This window comes from Coturnix japonica, chromosome 1 (assembly GCF_054131305.1).
Source record: "Coturnix japonica strain WE chromosome 1, WE-NBRP24, whole genome shotgun sequence".
NCBI lineage: Eukaryota > Metazoa > Chordata > Aves > Galliformes > Phasianidae > Coturnix > Coturnix japonica.
Window position 1 is genome coordinate 140552359 of NC_140663.1, and position 25608 is coordinate 140577966.

Here is a 25608-nt window from a genome sequence, read left to right on the forward strand (position 1 = left end):
TGTTATATACAGTGTAGAGATCTTTAACATACTTATTTGTGCCCTACACAGGTTGTACTATCCCTCTCCCTGAAAAGAGGTTGTCAGATTTACATAGTTTTATCTTTTTTTTCAAGAAGAACATGTTAAAAAATAGGTGGAGATCATTTGATCCATGACTTACAACAGTGTTCTCATACAGTGAGAACAAAGTTCCAGAATATTTTTGGACATAAGATCCATAAAATCCCTCAGCCCCAGTAATTACATAGATGTCTTGGCGAAATGTCAAAGGTAGATATGAAGTATGACTGACATTGGAAAGAAACCAAAGGATGACATAAAGATTGATTCCAACTTACAATCTAAGATGGAAGTGTTATAAAAAGAAAAGTACACACAAAAGTAGAAGTGCTTGTTATAAAAATAAATAAATAGATGAATGAAGGAACTTCATGAATATGAAACTTAATCTGCTATTAGTTTTGACTATGACTTTATCTGAAATTGGACAAAACAAAGGAAATCTTGTGACTGCCTTCTTCCTTTTCACCACATTTTGTCCTGTGTCTGTATGATGAAATTCATTATTGCTAAGTCCCGTAGCTCTTTTAAAAAGTTGAGCTAGGCAACATATCTACTAATTCAAAAAAGCATTATTTCTTGAAAAAATAATTTTAAACAGTGTGTTTGTGTGTGACACATAGCAAGGCTGAACATAAAAGTTTATATTATGAACTAACTACTCTTTGTCCTGTGATGAAGGGCATGTGATGACCTCATGAACCATCCTTTAGTGCTTCTGGCTTTAATATTCTGTGCTAGATTCACAGAGCTCTTGTACAGATGCTAAGCGTTCAATCCTGAAGGCTCCACTTCATCATCAGGTAATTAGTATTTTCATTAACTTGCTTATTGTCAAGGAAAATGAGCCTTGATCATCTAATTTTTCCTCAATGAGTTGAATATTGTAATATATCTATAATTAATGTGTTTTATGCCACAAACGTGTAATGGAGTGGAAATCTGAGCCTGCTCCCAGCAGTCACTGTCAGTAAATGTTTGATGAATAAACAGAGACTTTCTAATGGGAAATGGTGGCGACTTTTATAAGCAGACACAATAAAGACTTTATTAACATACTTAAGAAGCATTCTGGGAAATAGAATTGAATGCATTATTACTGTAGGCTCCTTTTGTGAAAAGTAAATTTTACTGTCCCCATAACAAATGTTTGCTTGTTTAATGTAACTTGTAGTGTCATTCTTTCATGGAGCATCCTTCAGTGTAAATCTGTGAAACGTTTTAAATTAGCTACCTATTCCCTATAGATCTATGATCTAAAAAAATCCCTCTGAAATTTGTGTAAACCAACTACTTATACACCTGCTTGTAATAGAAAACAAAACAGGAAAAATAAAAACACCAAAAAAACTAGCAGATATCTGAAAAATCAAATTAAAGTGAAAATCTTCTAAAAGTTAAAAGGTAATATAAGTGTACAAAGAGTGAAGAGAACATGGAATGGAATGGCAGAGTATTGGCAGTGCTACATCTGCTATAATTGTGACTAAATTTGTCCTTAAAAATGTACTAATTCACAGCTCCAGAATTAAAATCATCATGCTATAAAAAAGAGTGACAAGTGTCTCTGAGCTAGGCAGGAACTTATTTAGTCCCTTGATCAGTTCCAGAATGGAAACAAAAATTATAATGATTATACATATACATATACATATACATATACACATATATACAGAATTTGCACTTAGCCAAGCTAAAGCAGTAGATGCAATTCAGATGTCTTTCTTCGTTGAATAAGTTGTTCCTTCTTAGATTTGTTCTGGGAAGGCAAACACCACACTAGATTTAATTAAAAAAGAAATATTATATATATATGTATGTATATATATATATATAATATATTTCTTCAAATTATTCAAAAAGAAATATATATGTGTGTGTATATATATGTGTGTGTGTGTATATATATATATTTTATCATATATATTTTACATATATTAAAAATATTATATATATGTATATATGTGTGTGTATATATTATATATATGTATATATATACATTATACACACACACACACACACACACACACACACACACATATATATATATATACATTTCTTCAAATTATTCAAAAAGATACATATATATATTTCTTTTTGAATAAAATCTAGTGTGGTGCTTGCCTTCCCAGAACAAATCTAAGAAGGAACAACTTATTCAATGAAGAAAGACATCTGAATTGCATCTACTGCTTTAGCTTGGCTAAGTGCAAATTCTGTGCAAAGTCAGGCAGCTGAGTATGTTTCTATGGCATTGAGGTAATGTGATGGAGAGAGCAGCAACAGAAAGAGAAGAGAAAGGATACAGAATGGGATGAAGAGGGAAGTTTCCCTTGAAGAAAATTACAGGGAGGCCTATTACAAAGGACATTCAACCAGACTGGCCCATGGATATCATGAGCTTCATCCCTATACTGGGAGCTTCAGATATTCTCTCCTCTGAGTCTCTGTCATCAGCCACCAATACTTACAACAAGCAGTTTTCATAGCCAAAGTCTCTGTGTCTCCTATATGATCGCTTGCCCCATGATAAAATTCTGCATTAAATCATCTGACTCATGAAGCACAGACACATGTTGGGAAATGCTCCCATGCCACATGTGCTGCCTGGAGGGTACAGACACAGCTGGCAGGGACAAACTCCAGATCCTGGTCTAGGATGGAAGCTGTAGATATAACCGTGAAGAGCTGTCACTGCATCATGCATCTGAATGGTGACTTGACTGCTATAACTTGAGTCACATCTAAGGTGTGATGCATCTGTCCTACCTTAGATATCTACCTTCAGATTTCTGGATTATATTGTAATGAATTATTTCATCTTTGTTTGTTTGTTTGATTGATTTTGAAAAGTTTTAATTTTAGGCTATGCTAAAATACTTCTAGTATTATTTTAAAATTTTACACTGTTTAGAGAAAAAAATATAATCACAGAATCATCAAATATCCTGAATTGGAAGGGATCAACAAAGAAAGCAGACCAATTCCTGGACCCACATGGAACCACCCTAAAGCCAAACCATGTATGTGAGAGCTTTGTCCAAATGCTTCTCAAGCTCTTCAGGCTTGGTGCCATGACCCCTACCCTGGGAAGACTGTTCCAGTACCATGTAGATTGGGTCAAGTAGCATTATTAAAAAAATACACACTGGATGTTGTGTTGAGGGACATTGTTTAATGGGAGCTATTAGTAATAGGTGAACGGTTGGACAGGATGATCTTTTAGGTCTTTTCCAACCTTGGTGATTCTATGATTCTAAAAAAATAATAATAATTCCATAAGGGAAGTCAGTACCTTGGCTTTTCATCCTGGTTTGGTGGAATAAATATCTAACCACTCTCCACACTGGAGTTTTCTAGTAGCTATAAAAACAGAAACTGAGCTTTTAACATGTGCAAATCCTAAAACAGTTATTTTTTGGGTAGATGTAGATGCATCCAGAATTATGGAAAGAATAAATTGTCTACCCTTTTACGACCAACTGTAGGTGTTTGCTATGTCTACATTTAAAATACTTGTTTAAACTCATGGATCAATTAAGAGAGATAGTTGTCTCTCTTGGACTGTGACCCATCTTATTCCAGTATAGATCACTAGATTTAGAATCTCATTCTAGAAGCATGCAATCACTAGATTTAGAATCTCATTCTAGAAGCATGTATTTCTCTTGGTTTCTTCACAGACATGAAGGAGAACTAGAGGTTACTCACTCGGACCTTGACAACTCTTTGTTAGATCTTTAGACTTATGTGAATTCCTTTGTAAACAAACAGATTGAAACAAGGAATTTGACTACAGAAGATAGTTTAAAATGTCAGAGAATGAAGTTGTGAGACTGAAGTTGTTTTTTTTTTACTTTAGCCAGGTATGATCTTGCTCTACCACAGCTCAAGAAATTTCACTGAAGATATTTAGGAGGGGAAAATTACAGAATGGTTTGTACACAGAATTTTAACTGTGGCCTACAAGATATTTCAGATGGGTAGATTCTGCATCTCTCCTAAAAGGGACTTAGTTAAACTAACTCCTGAAAAATAATATTGAGAAAATTAACTAATGTAGCCAAAAGATTTGTTCAATCCACTTAAATTTAGGCATCTAGATTTGGCTCCAAAATGAGTTGTAGAGTCACTATAGCTTCATCTAGGGAAAGACCAACACCTTCACATACAATCTTTTTATGTGGCCTACTTGCCTGAGATCTTGACACCTTCGGCTTAGAATGAAAATACACTGAGCTCTGAGGTTTGACAACCATGATCTCTGACAAGTGTAGCTCAGCTATAAAGGTAAAAATATACATTTTCTGAGAAGTCCATGTTTATATTTGAATGTTCAGGTTTTTTTTTGGTTTTTTTTTTTTGTTTGTTTTTTGCAGTACAGTTAAGCCAGTACTGAAATAACAAAACTCTATGCCCAATACTGAAATAACAAAAATTTATGTATCTATCTGTCCATCTGTCTATCTATCTATCTATCTATCTATCTATCTATCTATCTATCTATCTATCTATCTATCTATCTATCATCTATCTATCCTGTCACCCTATCTATCTGTCCATTTGCTTTCTGTTGCAAAAATCCAGATGAGTGAACAACAGATGAAAAAAGAGTAGTAAAATTCTAAAGTCAAAATCCAGTAAATAATGTTTTAAGGCATACTTCAGTGAAGCCTAGTATTATGAACAAAAGCATCTAATTTAAACAGCAGTCCAATTTTCAGAATAGTTGGAGGCAGGAAAGTTGTGTACTCTTCTGACGCAAGAAAGCCAATTAAGTAAGATTTTGTGACATATCTATCTTCAAGCCAGCATCTAGGGTGGAATCTGGGTTGTTTTGAAAGCAGATAGAATTATGGCAGGACTTTCACTAAAGCAATTTTACCACAGCTATGATAACATTTATTTTCTTCAGTTCTGACACAACAGCATATTGAATAGTATAAGAAATACTTGAGAATTTGCCCCATGCTTCTCCTCGGGCTTAATTTCAGACTTACTTATTACTTATTTTGCACCTGAAATGCAAAAAAAAGTGGAGAAAATAATTTGCAGTTCACAGTTATTTATTACTATAGCAAATAATGTTGTGGAATGTCTTTTTTCCCCACTAGAATTATCAGAGTAGTAGACTACAGATTATTGAACATCATCAGCATAGATTGCTAGCACAGTACTATTCTCCATTACACTCCAACAGATCTCCATATTGATACTTTTTTTTTTCTTTTCTTTTTTTTTTTTTTTTTTTTTTTCTAGTTTAAACTATCATTACTGAAAGTAATGCATGATCCTGTCTTCCAAGAAACAATACACATTTTTATATGGTCTTCGTTAACCTTTTGTGTTTTTTCTGGAAATATCTCATGTTTGGTAAGTAAATCATCTTCAGATATATGAGTTTTTACAAAAAAAATCTTTCTTTTTGGGTGTAATGTATAACTTTACCTAGATACTAACTGGCTTCAATGATGGATGTACTGAAGAGAGAAAGTGAAAGATTTTACTGAAAAAATCTTATTTGAAAAAGACCAAACAAAAATGGCAGTGAAAACACAAAGTAATACGGTGTTTTCTATCTCACAGCAGAAAGACAGAAGAAAAAGAGGTTGACGAAAAAATGCATATGAAGGCCAGATACCTGTGTCCTGAGGCCATCAGACACTTCCCTAATGAACTACTGAATGTGTAAAATAATTAATCATGATGAGAAGGTATGCCAAGGTTAGAGGAGGATTCTCCATCTTTTAATGGAAATGCTGTGATTGAGCTGGGAAAAAAATCTTCCATAGTTAGAAGAGTAGGGCATCTGTCATACCTATAATAGTTTAGGAGCACAATAAAATACCAGAAATGGTTCAGCACTTTACTTTCTGTAGTATTAAAACTGTGTTATGTAAGCACTGGGAAAGTATAAATATATACCAAACTGATCTACATGGTAGTATTCACAAATTTCAGTAGGAGGAACATTTGAGAGGTTAACCTCTGATTCTCTTGAGTCAGATTTGTTTCCTCACTAGCAATACAGCTACCTGACTAATCTTTCTGTATATACTTAAAAAAAAAAAAAATAAAAAAAAATTCATTTTCTACTTGCGTGTTTGATAGGTTGCTGAGATAAAGCAAGAACAGAATATTTAATATATTTCTCTGCTAGAAGACTGAGTAGAACAACATTTTTATTTTAAAATAATAGGAATGGAAAAGATTTGTTTAGTGTTAATATGCAAATTTTACAGACCAAGAGAGATATTAAGACTGAAGAACATAAAAGAGAAATACAGTTAAGATTGCTTATGTATATGAAACTTAAATCTGCCCCTCTGGTGGAGACACTTTACGGTACAGTATTTAGAAACATGATCTGCCACCTATCTTTTTCCACAGGATATCTACATCATCTATTGTCTAGAATGAACAATGTTAATTTATGTGAATAATTCCTTTACATTTTTTCACATACCCATAGGTCAATGAATTCATCTAAACTTTATTCTTCTATGCTACTTAAATCACTCACTCAATATTCTGGGTGTCCAAAGTGAGGTGACTAATGTCTAGGTTTTATTCAGATCTTAGATATTATACAGTGCTATATATATGTTCAGAACACAAATCCCTAAGAGTTTGGTTGCAGGGATGCTCTTTAGCATTTCTACAAATATAACTGAGAAGTATAGGACTGGATGCTCAGAATTTAAGAGTACAATCCACTGAAAATCATCCTATTTGAGTATATTAAACAACAAAATAATGATTATTAGCAAACAGGCTTGAAAACACAGGATGCGTACATCTCTGTGGGGATTTATTAGGAGCACCATAGAAAATGTCTCAACATTTTCATCTGAATTGTTGAGTATAGGTTGAATTATAAACAGCAAGGATTAATGAATTTAAACTGAAAAGAACCTTTTTAGCCCACCTATAGTCAAATAAATATTTCAGGAGAATTTAACTTTTTAGATTTCAAGATCAACATAATTCAATCTAGAATTACTCTTTAAAGAATAAAAGTCATGGCTATATATATATATATAATTTTTTTTGAGGGATTTATTGATACTTTAGCAGTTTCCATTTGCTTTCTGTTGCAACCGAGGAAAAAGTTATTTAAATTAGCCAGTTAATATTGGGGGAAGAATGAATATGTTGACCAATAGGATGTATGAAGGCAGCTGACAACATGATAAAAATTAATATTGACAAAACATTCCAACACAAATAAGTTCATCCCAGCTGGGGCTAGGTAGGGACAGAGCTCCTAATCCTATACAGTAATACCAGAGAGATTCTGTAAATACTGCTGGCTTTGGGTGATCTTAGAATGGAAAGAGACTGACTGCCAAGAAGGAGGCATCTGGTAATTTGAGGAAGATTGGACTGGTAGGACAGAGGAGGTGAAAAACATAAACTTTATCTGAAGGGTGACAGAAGTAAAAAGTACTTGGACTTCTTCCCATACAGGCTAATGGGAGTTTTGACATTCATTCCAAGAGCTGTAGTGTCAGGCATCTGCAAATTCACAAAGGCTGAATCACACAAGAGAACTGAACAGGCAGCCAGTGGGGGAGGAGCTAAGTTTTTAACTAAAGGTACTGTGGTTTGGCACGTGCGTATACATTCACGCTAACTTTAATGTAGGTGGAATGGGTACCACTCAGGGTGCAGAAGGCTGGCACTGGATCTACTTCTGCACAGGCTGCACAAGCCTGCTCAGCACCTGGGTGCTTTCTCACATAGCTTCTGTTCCCTGAAGTATGTGTTGCTGCAGCTTTGCTCAGACATAGCCTTATCTCTTCTGGATGTCATTCCCCAAGCTGGAGTAGGCTCTGTCTGTTAAATGAGAGGTGGTTCAACACCTTTAATATATGGCTGTGCAGAATGTACCTGGCATATGTGAAGTCTGCGTGATGATGCTCACATTCCAGTGTGCTTTAAAGCATGTAGTAACAAAGCATGTATGTGTAGATGTATGTGTAACTGGGTTTGCTTGAATTCTTAGCAAAATGGTTATATAAAGGAGTGGCTCAAGGTCTATACAAGCTCTGATGGACTATAAAATATACTGGTGTGAGCTGGAAGGTGGCCTGGTGACTGAATGTCACAGCTGCGGCCCAGTGATAGACAGGTGGGGGCACTGGGGGCTAGAGGAATGGTCATATGATGGTACTTGAAGTGTCAAGGGGGAACAATTTATTGAAAAACAGATCACAAAGGAGAAAATCCTTCCTGCATATTATTAATGCTATTGATTGATTTATATAGCACATTTCTTAAGCAAAGCTCTTTATAGAATTGCAAACTATTAAAGCTGAGTGAATAACTCACAATGAATAATTTATCCCATGAATTTAACCTTTCTTTCTGCTCATAAAATAGCCACAAAGAGTTCACTATTTCCTTAATTATTCAATGAATTTTTTAATGAACTTTTAAAACACTGAATTGATCACCAAGAATGTTCTGATAATGCAAGATAACCAACATTTCTTCAGACCCTGGCTGTTAGGAGACACCCAAACTTGTGGTTTATGAAAGCACATGCACAACCGTATGCAAATCTGGTGGCTTGTGGTATGCATCTACTACACAATGTAATGCTTTACAGAGATAGCTGAGCTACCCTTGAGTAGGCACTGTTTTAGGATGAAAAACATGACAGTTGTGGCAGTGCAATACTGAAACACTGCTATGCATCACCAGGCAGAAACAGCCTTGACGTAGCACAAAACCTATTGCTGCTAGTCTGGGATGCTGACAAATGTCCGATGGGTTAGAATCTGTGAAGCCCCTCCATTGCGTTGTGCAGTTCACAAATACTTATAGATGCTCCCAATACACATCAATCCAGCTGCTATGTATTTGAGCACTCTATTTTTTTTTAAAATCAAAGTCAGAATAGTGTTCAGCATAAGGTACACTGATTTATTTATTTATTCACCTATTTATCTCTTTATCTCATCTATTTATGTATTTATATATTTGCTCCCTGCCCCCCACCCCCACTCCATTGGATAAGAATGTAAAGCCCTGAATTTCAAAGCTGTGCTACTCTGAAATTCCTCTTGCATCATTATTCAGGTAATATGTGTGCAAATCTATTCTTTAAAATACTTTTTTTCTCCAGAATAGCTTAATTCCATGCATATCATCAGAAAATGAACACAAAAAATTTACAGTACTGCAAACTGTGTCAAAATAGCCAGGGAAGTTTTTCATGTTGCTCTTGACCTACAAACCATCCATCCCTTGGTGTCATTCTACTTCATTTATGTTAAATATCAGTCATCCATGAGGAAAAAAAGGAACTATGCAGGAACAGGAATAGGCTGTGTCTGGAGATGAGGTTTCATTAGGAAATACAAGGCGGACTGGGAGATGGCTTATGTTAGGTCATCCTCTGCAATGCAACCATCACTTTGCAGGAGTAGAGATAGATTCTAAAGTTATATATAAATGCTCACTACACTTTAGTTCACTTACTTACAGGTTATGCCACAGGACTTTAAAAAAACTGTCTCACAATTAAAGTTTTATGCTGCACAGATGGAGAAAAATGAACTTCTAGCACAGCTCTGGGTTCTGGCAATGGACGGTCCTTTTAAATTACAGAGCAAACTTTAAGATATTCCACTGCTACTGCATTTTACTGCAGCAGCAAACAAAACTGAAGAGTAATGCTTTTTTGGAGCTACTACTGTGCGCTTGTTAGGGCTTCCTGGTGTTAATACCCTGAGCATGGCAGCAGATTAATAATTCACCTGTAACAGCTCAGTGCAGGCTTTAAATGGAGTAATTCAAAACAAGTTACTAACAATATCTATAGATTGCTTTAAAAGAGAATTTAATTTGGTAGAAAGAAATATGAAATTCTACTCTTATAACTGTACAGAGCTTCCAGATGGTGGGCAGAATGTCTGAGATTTATTTGTGATATGTAATCAACACTGTAATTTTACTGAAGGACAGCATTCATTGCTCTGAGAGCTGGTCTTTGTCAGTCCTTTTGACAAGCACAAGGGAGATCTTGAGATCTTCCAGTGGCTAGGACTGTATTTTGGAGCATTTGTGGGGTGCACACATCAGATTTCTTTAGAACCAAAGGAAACCAGAGGAGCTCTTGAACTGTTCCTGAGTATCCACATCTAAGGACCAAGTGGGAGTAGGTCTGATGCAATTCTCCGCAGAGGAGGAAGTGGTTTTTAGATTCCTGTTTGTCCACACTAATTTATGAAGTAGACATAGACTCAGTTATGGACAATACTGATAACCTAATTTAATTTCAGTTTGAAGCAGTTTGCATGTCCAAATAAAAAATCTTACGCAAAGAGAGATAAAACATTATTCTGATTTTCTGATGAAATTTAAATGTCTCTACTAAATCATTATAACTGTCTAAAAAACTATCTGTGATATACAGCTTCCCTAAAATACATTATAATTATGTTAATGTGTCATTCTCAGCAAACTAAATAAGCCTTTTACCTTCATAATATTTAAATAGTGAATTAGATCATTCTGGATACCTTTTCGCTGAACACTTCAGATGTTTAACAAATGTTATGAGTGTAAGTGTGCATCTCAAATGTATTTATATTGTTGTGCATAGAGTAATGTGTCTTCTGGGTCCTATTGTAAACAAGCTGTCAAGCTTAACTGGGTTAGACTGTAAAAATATCTTTCCATAAATAAATTGGAAAAAACAAAAACAAAAACAAAAAACCAACACAAAAACCACCCAAAGATTCAAGCAGACTCTTTTAATGGGCTCAATCAGAAAATGGAGGGGAAAATATAATAACACAATAACGTGTTCTCTTGTATACATTGTCACTCAAACTGTTAGTACTTGTAAGTCTGGGAAATGGTCAGCTTTTGGCTACCTTTCTTTGGTCGATGTTTGATGATGTGGAAAATTCCAGATTCAGTTGTCTCCAGTCACGCCCAGTTTGTTATTCATCTATTCTAGCTCAGTCATGTCCTGCCAGCTTAGATATAACTAAAATTATCCTCTAGGAGATCAAGAGTGCATTTGCCTGCAACATGTTCAGCACTGCAGTAGCAGAGCAGAAGCATGACAGCATCACATAGAAAAAGAGAATTTTACAGACAGCCCGGTATCTGAGGAGGATTAGAAGTAATGCATAAGATCTAGAGATTATTCCTGATGAAATTATAAAAGTGTTAGCAGAGATCAAATATAATTTATTTTGGCTCCTTTTCTGAGCATGAAATCTCTGTTGCCGTGGCTGTTTGTCTCTTCTCTGTCACCCTCTTTGATCTACTTTGTTTTCTCCTACAAATACTGTATGTAATTATGACATTTATGCCAGCCTTTAAAATAAAATCACTTTTGTTTTCAGGAAGGTTACCTAGTAGTACTACCAGACTTCTCATAAGCCCAGAGTAAAAGGCTCTGATGTTTTAACAGATGACAAAATAATTGATTATATAAAACTTATTTTAGAACTCACTAATTAAGAATATGAGCTGCTTCCCTTAAAAACTTCAGTTTTGCTACTCGTTCTTTTAAGGAGTGAAATGATCTGTTTTTTAATTATCAGCTTGAAAAAGCTTTCTTTTCTAATCATAAACTATTTCACTTAAGGTAAAGTAAAAGAGACAATTTTCTCCACTTTTGTAAGAGATTTAAAAATAAGTAAACAATGCTAATAAAAATTAATAAAGCTCTCCAGTAGGGCTCTCCAGGAGTCTTGTCCTTCAGCAAAGACTATTTTGGTGAGGTGATGGGCATTTGAAAACATATAATAACAGATAATATTTGGAAGATTTTTCAGCTTATTTAACAACTGATAAGTTTTTGTTCCTATATCATTGTATTGTGAGCTCACACTGAGATTTAGTTTTGCACCCTCCACTGAGCAGTCTGTTCCAACGCTCCATCCCCTGCATTGTGAAGAAGTGTTTCTTAATGTTCACGTGGAACCTCCTGTATTTTGGTTTGTGCCCACTGTCTCTTGTCTTAGCACTGAGCAACACTGAAAGGAACCTGGCTCCATCCTCTTTGCATCATCCCTTCAGGTATTTATACACACTGATGAGTCCTCGCTTTTCCAGCATGATAAATTCCAGCTCTTCAGCCTCTGCTAATAGGTGCTCCAGTCCAGCGATCATTTAATCCCTATCCACCAGCAGCCCCAACTCCTTTCCCTTAAGGCTTTGGGATTATAATTGATAAAACTTCCTGAGAATGCACTCAGTCTCACTGTCCATGACACCAACAAAGATGCTAAACAATATCAGTCTCAATACAGATCTCTTAGGAACACTACTTGTTGCTGGTTTCCATGACATGGATGTCTAACTGTTGACCATAACTCTTAGTATGTGACCAGTCAGTCAATCACCTATCCACTGAGTGGTCTGTCCATCAAATCTATGTCTCTTCAAAATGAAGATAAAGATGTTGTGTGTTGTGTTGACAGTGTCACATACTTTGCCTTTGAAAAGTTCAAGGAATTTCTTCTTTCCTCAACATTATATCCTCACAGTATTGCCAGTTGCTGGTCTCTGGATGCTTCCACAATACAAATGAAAAAAGCGCTGAATTTCTGTACATCATTTAGCCGATGTTGCCAGCTTGTGTTACCCCTTCTAGTTTGAGTAAATCATTCTTTTCCTCTCTCCTGTTAGTAGAGAGCCCTTCACTCCAAGCAGCCTATCTCAATTGTCTACATCTGCCTCTGTTTCAAATCCTGGCATGCCACCTCTCTGCCCTCCTTTTTTAAAGTATTGTTTGATGATTTTGCCTGTTTTTGCAACCAGTTTTATGGTGAATGTGTCATTATCCAGAGGACTTACTGCAGACAGGCTGTGAAGTTCTGCTGCCTTTTCTCTTTCTAGATACTTAATTCTAGATATGTATTTTGAAGGGGATAACTGCAAACACATTGTTTATTTCTGTAGTGTGCTGTCATTATTTTGTCCTGCGTAGCTGTTTCTCTCTGTCAACAACATGCTGTCTCTGTGTGCAAGAAGGGATTACAGTTAGTGCTATGATAACATCCTTCTTAATTGTCTGGTCTTATCGTTTTCAAGTCCCATATTTTAACAGTTTTGATAACACTACTTCCTTGTACTGTGTCTGCATCTTTTCTTGTTCTGTCTTTTTATCCAATAAAATGCATGCTGCACCAAATGGATACTGATGCCTTTGTTCCTGAACATTAGGGACGTGACCTTAAAATTAAGCATAGAAATAGTGGAACAAGCTAAAATGGAAGTTAGGGAAGAAGCATTTCAGACTATTACAGAACAATTCATATTGAACAGCATTGGACCCATGCTGACATATTAACAATAAAAAGGAATCATCTGTGGAAGCAAAGATGATAAGTCACAGAGGGCATATATAAGTGCAGCCTCAGAGCTATGAAAGCCAGACTGACATTTATCACTCTGTGCATATTGGAGCTGTCATGTTGGTCCTCAGATGATCGTGTTACTACCTTCAAGACATTTTTTTAGAAATGAAGCAAAGATTAGAGAGGGAATGAGATGGAGAGAGCGGCTTGCTAATAAGTATTGGGTGAAAGCCACATAAAGGAATTAGCATTTATATTATTTATTGTCCCTTTTTCATCAGCCATATCCCCCTTCTAGCTTATTTTTTCCTTTCCCTTGGATTTTCCTAACACTGCACTAGGGATATGCTTGTATGTTAAACCTAGTTCTGCTTCAGAATGTATTGAAATCAGTTTGACTAAATACTATGCTCAGTGAACAGCAAAGTGTACAGCTTCACACATTATTATTTGTGCTAAAAGCTATTATGTAAATATATTGGCTTATATAAGCTTAAATAGGATGACACAGGAATGCAAAGATAGGGCATACACACAGATCTATTGAAATGATACTCTGTGAGCGCATCTTCTAATAGAAAATTGCATATTCTCACTGAGAGGGCAGAAAAGAACCATATGTCTATTTTAGTGGTTATGTCCTGAAATGATGCACTTATTCCTTTTATAATATTTTGAAATAAATACATATGGGACCGGTCAGATGTCAACAGTGGCACTGAAAAGAGTATGAATTAGTCACACTGGCACACACGGCCCTGGAACAATGAACACTGCTCTGGAAGACCCTTGAATGCAAGCCTATTTGCCTCTTAATCCAAATGAATAATTAATGATAATTATCATGCTGCAGTTATTATCTGTGATAATAATATATCCGTAAGGTGAATAAATTCAATCTGCTACTATGCAGAAATGGCAACTCATAATATTCTTAAGAAATACAGATATAATTATCAGTATTAACGGTCAAGAAAAAAATAGATTTTTATATAAAGAATTACAGCAAAAGGTCTAAAGTTTAGTGAGAATGAATTTGATTGTGTTATGTTTCTTCCTTAACTGCTATTTCTACTACGTCATTCTGCAATCTTTTAACAGCTTATTTTCACAAGACCCACTTGGTAAAAGTGCATTCATTCTTTACCAGTCGATCCATGTAATTTATTGCATCATCTCACTGCTCAAGAGCTTAAAAGAATCCATTTGCAAACTGGTCCACTTGTATAGCTCACTATGCAGGCAACTTTCTTCAGCTACAAAAACTTTAAAGAATTAAACTAAAAATCAATAAAACATGTATATGTTTTATAATATTATAAATAATTATTATAATATTATATATGTACTATAATAATACATGTTTGAAGCTTATACAAAAACAGCCATAACATTTATTTTTGAAAGCACTGTAGGTGAGCTGTCAGTTAGGCAGAAGAGTAGGCAATCATATTTAATCCGATCTCCCTCATCAGGCTTGGTGTGACAAAGGAAAACCGTAGGGGGATGGGTGAGTGGGAACAAGTAACTACCTTTCCATTCTAAAAATTGTTTTCATATCTATTTGTTTTGGCTATTGAGTTTTCTGATTGTATAAATTAAAGAGTTTAAAGTCTACTTAAGTTGAATTAAATTAATGATTGAGACAGAGCTTTGAAATTCAAAGTTCATGTGGACCGTTAACTCATACCAGGAAGGCTTGGTTTTCCTCTCTTTCTTTTCATCCTGTGATTTGAGAACTGTTTTACTCAGGGGAATGGTAATGAGATGTAGAGTTTCTCACCTCTAGGTCATTGCTTCAAATCTGGTCCAGGTTGGTAGGAACCAAAATTCATTATCATCTACTTACGGTTCAGTGGCCTATGTGAAAGGGGTTCATGGTCTTGCAGTCTAGTTTTCAGCAGGCAAATGTCCATACAATAACAAACACTAATTAGCACCAGAATAAGACTGAAAGTTATATTGCAAATGTAATGTCCAGGGATTGTTATGACAACCCCTCAAAACTCTGACACCTTATGGGACTACCTTCCCAAAGGGAGGTTTAATTCTTTCATGACTGTCGCTATGATTCATCCATTTTTAATTAATTTTTTTTTTTTTGTGAAGAAGTGGGCAAAAGAAATTGCCGCTTTTTTACTCTCTTTTTCATCAGAAAACAACAGATTTCCCTCAAAGTGGATCCTGACAGGTGACAAGAATAATAACGTGTAAGAGTCAGTAAAAGGATGCATTATTAATCACCCTGGGTTTCATTTAGGCCGTCAGCTCAGTGGGTGAGCTCTGTAGGAGGAAGAATGGAGATATTATCATTATTATTTACTTGTCCACCAAGGAGTCACGAACCAGGACATTGCTGTATTAAGCAATGTGCAAACACAGAGGAGACAGTTAGACCCTGCCCTAAAGAGCATCCTATTTAACTATTTATCTGTAAGACAAGAAAATGTGTATACTTACAGGTAGATGGGCATAGATGGAGGATAACTGAAAGATGACTATGCTATGCTTGCCAGCATAGTGGTTATTTTTAACAACAGCGTGATAGTTCCAATAATAAAATGATAAAAGATGTTGTCAAGCTTTTTTTCTGCAGGCATCAAAGGCAGAGTGGAATCCTGGAGAGGAAAATTAGTAGAGAAGGACTTACAGATGTTAAAGTAATTATGAAGGGCCAATTGGGCAAAACTTCAGGTATTTGTTTAAGAGCGGAACAAGAGGGCAACAAATCCTGAATACTAGGTGTGCGTGACAGTCCAATAATCAGTACAAAACTGAATATATTACTAGAGTATGGAAAGAGTGAAGAGTGTTTTTAAAGGTTGATATTTTCTACTGTGACAAATGAGAGAAGGTGAGAGGAAAAGGAAAAGAAGTGTTATGATAGCAGTGAGATAGAATATGGTCTTTGCAACAGCAGTCCAAGTATTATGCAACACTATTCACTAATGATGCAAAAAAGAGACTTGCAGTAATCTAGATAGAATGTAATGCAGGAATTCTGTGTGTGCGTGACTTGTGTATGAAGGCAGTAGCTGAATGAGAGGACACAGACAAATTCATCATGAAAATACTTTGACAAAAATCTTAGACATTTGACACAGTCTGGATGAGATGTGGCCTGAAAAATCTAACTTCTATCTAAAGCCTGATTTTTATAATATGTTTGAGGTACAGACATGAAGGTGAAAATCTGATCTAGAGATCAGAGAAATTGTTAGAGAGATATGGTGGTTTTGTTTGTTTGTTTGTTTGCTTGTTTTCAGAAATCATAGAATCATAGAATGGCCTAGGTTGAAAACAACAATAATGATCATCTAGTTTCAACCCCCCCACCATATGCAGGGCTGCCAATCACTAGACCATGCTGCCCAGAGTCACATCCAACCTGGCCTTGAATGCCTCCAGTGATGGGGCATCCACGAAATCCCTGGGCAACCTGTTCCAGTGTGCAACCACCCCCTGTGTGAAAAACTTTCTCCTAATCTCTAACCTAAACCACCCCTGTCTTAGTTTAAAAACATTCACCCTTGTCCTATCACTATCCACCCTTGTAAACAGGCATTCTCCCTCCTGTTCATACGCTCCCTTCAAGTACTAAAAGACCACAATGAGGTGTCCTTGGAGCCTTCTCTTCTCCAAGCTAAACAAGCCCAGTTCCCTCAACCTTTCCTCATAGGAGAGGTGCTCCAGCCCTCTGATCATCTTAGTGGCCCTCCTCTGGACCTGCTCCAAGAGCTCCACGTCCTTCCTGTACTGGGGGCCCAAGGCCTGGATGTAGTACTCCCGATGGGACCTCACAAGAGCTGAGTAGAGGGAGGACAATCACCTCCCTCTCCCTGCTGGCCACCCCTTTTTTAGTGCCGCCCAAAACACAGTTGGCCTTCTGGGCTGCAAGTACACACTGCCAGCTCATATACAGCTTCTCATCCACCAGAACACCCAGGTCCCTCTCCGCAGGGCTGCTCTCAAGGAGATCTTCCCCCAGTTTGTACAAATACCTGGGGTTGCCCTGACCCAAGTGCAACACCCTGCACTTGGCCTTATAGAACCTCATTAGGTTAACACGGGCCTACTTCTCCCACATGTCCAGGTCCCTCTGGATGGCTTCCCTTCCTTCCAATGTATAGACTGTACCACTCAGATTGGTATCATGTGCAAACTTGCTGAGGGTGTACTTGCTGCCATCATCTATATCACTGATGAAGATGTTGAAGAGCACTGGTCCTAGGACTGACCCCTGAGGTCAGTGAGCTTGTGACTGGCCTCCATCCTGATGCAAAACCATTAATCACAACCTTTTGGCTGTGTCCAACCAGCCAATTCCTAATCCATCATACAGTCCAACCTTCAAATCCACACCTCTCCAATTCAGAACGATGTGGTGATGGACCATGTCAAAGGCTTTGCACAAGTCCAGGTAGATGACATCCATCGCCCTTCCCCCGCCCACCAAAGCCAATTGGTCAGGCAAGTTCTGCCCTTGGTGAAGCCATGCTGGCTGTCTTGAATCACCTCTTTATCTTGTATGTGCCTTAGCATAGCTAAGATAATTAGCATAGCAAGATAATTGAGGGCCTTGCTTAGTCCTCTTTAACTTGAGTAGTTAGAAATCCACTGACAGAAATACACAAAGCAGACTTTCTTGTGTGCTGAAAACTGTGGCGTAGTCTTCAAATATTTGCAGTTCATTTTCTTTTACGAATAATGTGAATATTAAGGAGGAGTCATTTTATAACTCCTTCTTGCAGAGAGAAGAAATTTGGTATGGATTCATAAAGGATGGGACCAAAGCATGAATAGAAAGGAAGACTGGTAGAAGACAATATTGGGAAGGGTAAGTACAAAATCTCATGTACAGAAAAGGGCAAGTATAAAAGATGATGAATGTGTCAAAAAGCTGTATTAGAGAGTGTATGGTCTGGAGTGTTAAAGATTATTTTAAACAAAATAGATGATAAATTTAAAATTAAATGGAGAAGGGTGTTAAGGCTGTAATTGGACGTCAAAAGTAAAAATTTCTAAGACTGAAGCACCTGAAGCATCTTGTACAGTAAATGGAAAGTAGAGCTGGAGGTTAGGTTGAAGAGAAAAGAGAGGCTGTGTGTGGCAGCAAACAATGTGAGAAGATGGTTCACTAGGGAATGTAGACGGAGTCTGGATGAGAGAGCAAAGGAGAAATGCCAGTGTTTGTGACAGAAAATAGTGCAAGATCTGTAAAAGGATAAGGAAAATGGAGATACATACAAAAGTGAGGAAGGAAGGTCATGACTTGTGTTCCCTATGCTTTTTTGGAGGAACAGAAAAATTCTGGCAGAAACAAAAGTAAATGCAGGAAAAGGGGGAGAATTGAGTTAAAAGTGATAAAAAGTAATCAGAGAGTGTGGACCTGGGATTCAGCTAAGCAAGAGCTGAGTGACTGGGAAGGCATTAAGGTGGAATGGATGAATTTGCATTGGAGCTTGACAGGAGAGGCTGTATACTGTTCATGAAAAAGAATGGATAATGTGTTGGTAGCGAGCCAGGGAAAGAGTGGCATAATGAGACTTGAACTGGAAGAGAGGAGCCAAAAGCACCAACGTGGAAGAAAGTAACAAAAAAACAGATGCAGAATAAAGCATATTATTGAGCCTTTGGTATCAATTCAACTTTACAAACTGAAAGTAGCCATCTTATCTGGTCTTTAATGATGATAGTGAGCTGAGGAAAAGTGACTTTTGTTTCCTTAAGTTTCAGAATTTACTTGTTATATTCTAGCAGACAGACCGTTGAGGAAAGCTTGCTTACCCACTTCCTTTTCAGGTGATACAGACTTAGTTCGTGCAGGACATGCGCTATCTCAGTACTAGTACAAATCCCTAGTCAGTTGAATTGCTGCACTGGTGGTAGTATCAGCCCCAGAATACAATATAAACTGCATGTCTTCATTACTTCTGTTAGTTTGTATTACAAACTACACAGCAAATGTAAGCATTTTTCTTTCCATTCACTAGAATTATTAAAATTTCTTTCATGGATGGTTACAAAACATAATATATAAAATCTATCAGGATAGCATTTTTAGACTTGCTCATCAATTTCTGGACACGCATACTAAATTCAGCCTTAGCATCTATTTATACAGATATTTTTTCATAATAATCCTTTCCTGTAACAACTGTTTCAGTGTTAACATATCCTCCAGGGATCTCTTGAAGATACTTTATCAGTTGAGATGGGACATTTATATACATATTATATATTTATACTTAAAAGTACATTTCGGGACATTTGGAATATTCTTTACACCTGATTTTTTAATAAAGAAAGCTAACAGACTGCCAGTGTAAATGGTAATACAATATTCTAGGAGTCAGTCTTCACATAATAACAAGTGAGGAGGAAGCAATCAAGATTGATGCACCTATGGATGTAGTAGGCAGGTGTCATTGGTTAATTTCAGTGATTAATTTCAGTGCACTAAAACTGAGCAGTGTCAGGAGTCCTATTGTGAATCAGGGTGAGTTCATCTCACTAAGTCTCCTAGGCAACTTTTCTAGATGGTTTTCAGTGAGAGAGTATTTATCCACTGAATCACTGTCATGTTTTATTCAGTCTCACTATTGTCACATCTAAATGTGCAATAAACATGTAATTTTCTCTGAAGTAACTAAGAAATAAATAGATTCTATAAGTAATGTTTTAAACTGATGAGTTTGTATGGCATCCTAACAGTCAAGTAGTCTTTCAGTCCTGTTAAGTCCTCTATGTTGGACTGTTACTATGTTATTTATTGGTTCAGTGGTAGACATCTAACAAGCAATAGCGACATGTTCGTAGGTAGCTTATATGAAGGAATGTGATGTATGCAGGTGAAAGAATCAAATTAAAGTCCTCTGAAAGAAAAGCATCAATCTGAATTCAGGGGTGCCGTGTTCAGTGAGGCTGCTGTTTGGCCAGTCAGTGTGCATGCATGCTGGCCAGTCAGAACAGCCATCAATCCGAGAACCACACCAAGCAGCAGGGCCTTCCTCCTGAACAGGAGCACAGGGTACAGCTGGAGGTGGTGGCTGGTGTGTATATGAAAGAGGGCTGTGGCAATACTGTGAGTAGCAAGCAGGGAAACCTAGTTGGAAAGCTTGAAAAAGTGAAATGGGCCATGGGAAGAAAATCGGGATTGCTCCTAGGAAGACAGAGGTACAGGAAAATCTGCAGGAATTTAGTAAATTCCTGTTCCTCCTCAGATTGTTGCCATCGTGTTTTCTCTTTGTTGGAACTATCTGCTTGCTCTCTGCCCTTCTCCCTCTCCCAGAGTGTGCAGCCGGGTCCGGATGGGTCACATAGCAAATCCCTTTTTTTCCTTTGCTCATCTGGTCTTTTCCGGGTCCTATGTTTCCCCTGTAATGGACAGATATCTAGAGATAACCCCATGACATAAGCCGTAGCTTTAATTCCTGTATTACACGTGGAACTATTTCCCACATTATTATTTCCCTCCTCTTACTTTGAAAAACTTTTTTTCAACTCTAGGTTTCTGGACCTTCATTTTGCAAATCAGTTCAGCAGATGACTGAGCTAATGAATGAGTTCTTAATTGGTCAGAGAATCTAAACAAGTCTCTAGGTATGTTCGAAGTTAAGCCTGTGTATATATGCTCTGCTGATTTAGAGGCTGAGGAATGCTAATGGCTCTGCCACTCTGAAGCAAGAAAATTGCAAGGCAGCCACAGGTAACAGGATATGAAATTTTAGCTGCTTACACAGAAGCTGCCTTTGGGACTATGCTATGATACAGGCATTGTGTGACACTAATAGAAACAGTGCATAATAATAATTAAGATAGCTCTGGTGTATTACATAGGATGTTTGTGAGCTTCCCACTCTTTCTGCAGTTTCTCCTCATGGGTATTGGGGTTATATCAACATACTGTTGCTCTGTTAGGCTTAAAACAAGCATGTGAACTTGAACAAGTTCTGGAATTTTATAGCATTCTGGTAAGATTAGTAAGACTACAAATACATAAGTAAAGAAATGAATGTTTACAAGACCAGTAACTTTTTGCAAATTCATTGTTAATTGTTAAATGTTTGTTCAATTGTTAAATGTTAAGTTCATTGTTCCTGTTAAATGCTTGCACGATTTAATAGCAGTATATATTACTAGGCTGACACAAATTGCTGGAACACACAATGTACTGACTTGCATTTTCTCATAAAGGCAAATTAATCTAAATGAATCCTCCCCTCACACAAAGTTATCATGACTTCTTTCCAGCATGGCTTTTAATAGGCTGAGTCTTATATTTAGCAAGAAAGGAAGAACCATCAGCAATGCAGATCTGTTACTGATCAAGGATCATATGTAGGGAAGAACGTGTCAGTGGTTTATGGGCTGGTCCTACCCAGTTCCATGACTAGTGGGGTGGAGGGATTTTGCAAAATCCACACCTCCAGAGAAGGGAAACAGGGGACCCCAAAATAATTTAAAGCAGCAGCAATGGTCTGAGGAGAAACAAACTAATTTACTAAATATGGTATTGGAATGCAAGATAACACACTATAATACAATATAATTAGAACTGAAGCTAATAAATCAAATATAATGAGAGACTGTCCAAACAGCGGAAGGCCTTACACTGATACTGAAGTGATGAACACAGTTGGGACAGGCAACAGTGAGGAGAAGTGAAGGAGAAGAGCACCAAGATGAAAAGCCCCAATCAGGTGACCTTGCCAGGAATTATATCTCCTCTCTAACTGCAAAAATCCCTGGGGAATGTAGTTCTTCTCCTCTGGGTAGGTACCCGGAACTGGAGCATTAACACTTTAATTCCCAGTGCACTACTTGATGTTATGATGTGGAATACCAGTAACCAAAAATCATCAAACCATGACAGCACATTTAAGTTTGCTTCTGATTTCTTGTCCGGCATGTCTTCAGTTCAACATAGACTTATGTTACTTAGACTTATATTTAATAGTCACCTTAGTTATCTGGGACAGAATAAGTTGAATTAAGTAAAACTGTGCATGGTAAAGTTGTAAATAAGGCTAAAAGAAACAGAATAGCAGAGGAATGGAAAAAAGAGAGGAAAGGATGGTCACATTATTGTAAATATCACACAGCAATGCTCTTGCTTCAGTATGTTTGTGCCTACAGAGAAACTGTCATGTAATTTGTCCACAAACATTCAAGAATTCACTGCATTTTTCCTACAGAGGTGGAGAAAACATTTGCATTACGAAATCATAAAAACTTTTTTCCTAAATGTCAAATTATTTCTTTACGGAAAAATAGCTTTTTATTTCTGGCTTTCACCTAGGTGAAGATAAGTTGTGGTGTGATCATAGCATAGATAATGAAAGTATTGTTTATGCATGGGTATCCCAGGTGTTAATCAGCCTAGCAAAATTTCTCAGCTAGGATCTGAGGAATTTATTTGTTTTTTCAGATGAGATATTGGCTTGCCTGTCCCTAGCCTATATAGCAATACCAGTGATTACCATTCTCCTGTTGTGTGAAGACACATCTGCAGATAACCAGGACTACTCTGCATCTCCAATAACACTTCCTTGGTAGCTTTCTAGTCTATATTATGAGAATTGTTATATTTACTGAGCATTTATTTGTATGTTTTAAATTACATGTCTGTAGAACAGACAAACATGTTTTGCTGTCTGATATTCTGAATTTCCTGTTTAAAATAAGATGTTTAGAGAAATAAATGGTTTGTGTAATATTCTCAAAGCTTTAAGTGCTTATGTATTTTTTTTAAAAAATTGTTTTATCACACAAAGGCACAGCATTCCAAAGTGAATTTATTATAGCCATCAAAAGGAGAAATGTTTTTTAATAATTTTCATTCATTCCAGATAGTAAGGCAAAGTGTGGCTCGGTCACGTGATTTTCATTGGTTATTTCTGACCACAATATCTCCTCAGCAGTCTTAGTGGCCCCACATCAACCATTCTTTTCATTCTTTTCATCCATTTTCTTTCTCTAGAACAGTTAGCATTAACTGAAATTTTCTCTCCATTTTCAGATAGGTCTGTGGCCATCAAATCACAAGGGATATGGGCAAGAGAAAGGGGCCCAGAAAAGTGTCAGTAACTTTAAAAATATTCAAATAAATTCAATTGGTTAAATTCATCTGGTTTCACAGGACCCTGTTCATGACTGTAACTACTGATCCGTAAATAGCAGTTTGTGTTGTGATTACAGAACTCTGCATATGATATGCAGTTTTAAAAGCAAATAAAATTCTTTTTTAATGAATTATAGGATGTCTATCTGTAAACAGAAATATTTGGTACTTCAAGTATCAAAACACTGTGTTTTGTTTGTGCTTGTATCAGTATTCATTACTATATATTAGATATTGAACACCTAAAATTACTGGGAGAGTTGGATGAATACATAACATCTGGGACTACTGTTACAACTGTTTTTAAATTAATGTTAGTGTAGGACTTAACAGTGCTTTTTATTCCCCAGATACTTGTTCTGAATGAGTCTGATTGAAAATCTGCAAGCCTTTAAAGAGAGAGGGTAATAACCCCTACACTTCTACTGCTCTAGTACCTTCAATGCTTTTAAGGACTCTGACAGCTTTACAACACTTGTGGCTGACCACTGAGAAAGGCTGTATTCATTTTCATAGCTACAGGTTGCCATAAAAATAAAAAATTAAAAAAAAAAAAAAAAAGAACTGTAAAGACATTTTTCATCAGTTTTATGATTTCCATGTTCCGCTACTATCTCTCTAAGTTCTGTGATGCTTGGTGACATCTCAACTTGCACAGATAAGAAAATATAACATTCTGGGTCATCTCTGAGTCTGTACTGTATTCCATATAGACATGTTTCCTGCAAGGCTCAGAACAAATGAGCATCCGTCATCCATTTGCATACTCAACATTTCATTTCTTCCAGCTAAATGCCACTTTCGTAGTCCCAGCAGTTTTACTGCTGAACATCTAGCAGATACAAATCCCTTAGTGGGAGAAACTGTATATCTTGATAAAGAACATTTGCAAATGGAATACTTTCATTAAACTGTAGCGTTAAAAATGATATTTTTGAATATTGAAATTGTAGAGAAGGATATGATTTAAAATTATTAGCAATTATCAATGCTCGGAGATAGTTACATGTTACAAAATGTCTCAGTAAGTAATAAACAAATATATAATCTTCTATTCTGGAGTTTGATTCGTCATACTTCATTGCATTTTAGGATCTTAATGATCTTTGTTCAAGTAGGCAGATATGAAGCTAGCAAGATGAAGAAAATGTAATTAGGAAACTGAAAATGTACTAAAACTGAGAGGAAATCGCCCGAACCTGGCAAAAATGTGTTGTTAAAGAGTTTGGGTGGGCAATGGGAATGGAAGGTTGGGAGAGGAGAAGATGCAAACACAGTGGAGTAATACCTGAACAATTAGTATTGGAGAACTGGAATTACCTGTGGAAAGAGAATGAGATTGAAAGAGTGTTTGATTACAGCTGTGAGCCCAGATGATACAATTATGTCTGACTGAGCAATGAGGTGAGGGCTGAGAAGTCAAAACAAAGCAGCACGGTATCTGGGCAAAGAGAAAAAAGGGGTGAGGACAACCTGTCCTAAGGGACACAAGCATTTCAAAAACTGCGAGCTGAAGCCTCTTTCTCTACTCCAGAAGTAGCTAAAAAAAAAAAAAACATTAAAAAAACAGGGGTGTGGGGAGTGTGGGGGGTGTAGGATGGACTTTATGTACATTGACAGACTAGAAATTAAATTTACAGTTGGAAGAAAAGCTAGACGTGAGCCAGTGGTGTACACATGCAGCACAGAAGACCAACTATACCCTGGGCTGCATCAAAAGACGGGTGGCCAGCAGGGCAAGGGAGGTGGCTGTCCCCCTCTGCTCTGCCTTTGTGAGACCCCACATGGAGAACTGCATCCAGGTCTGGGGCCACCAGCACAAGAAAGATGAGGAGAGCCATGGAGATAGTCAGAGGACTGAAGTGCCTATCTTGTAGAGACAATTAGGGAGCTGGGCTTGTTCAGCCTGGAGGAGTCTCTGGGGCCTTTCAGTACAAAAAAGGAGCTTATAATCAGGAGAGAAGCAGACTTTTTACATGGTCTAATAGCAATAGAACACGGGGGAACAATTTTAAACTAAAAGAGATTTAGATTACATATTAAGGGGAAATTTTGCACTCAGAGTGTGGAGAGGTGCTGGAACAGGCTATC

General features: G+C 36.9%; 1 long non-coding RNA gene across 1 annotated transcript in view; it reads left to right on the top strand.

The window, feature by feature from the left end:
• LOC146762752 (uncharacterized) overlaps positions 1–23120 on the top strand; it is a 62509-nt gene extending 39389 nt beyond the window's left edge. The window contains exons 2-3 of the long non-coding RNA XR_014948324.1: positions 18146–18231; positions 22825–23120. This is a non-coding gene — a long non-coding RNA (uncharacterized LOC146762752). The remainder of the gene's footprint in view (positions 1–18145; positions 18232–22824) is intronic.
• Positions 23121–25608: the final 2488 nt, after the last annotated feature.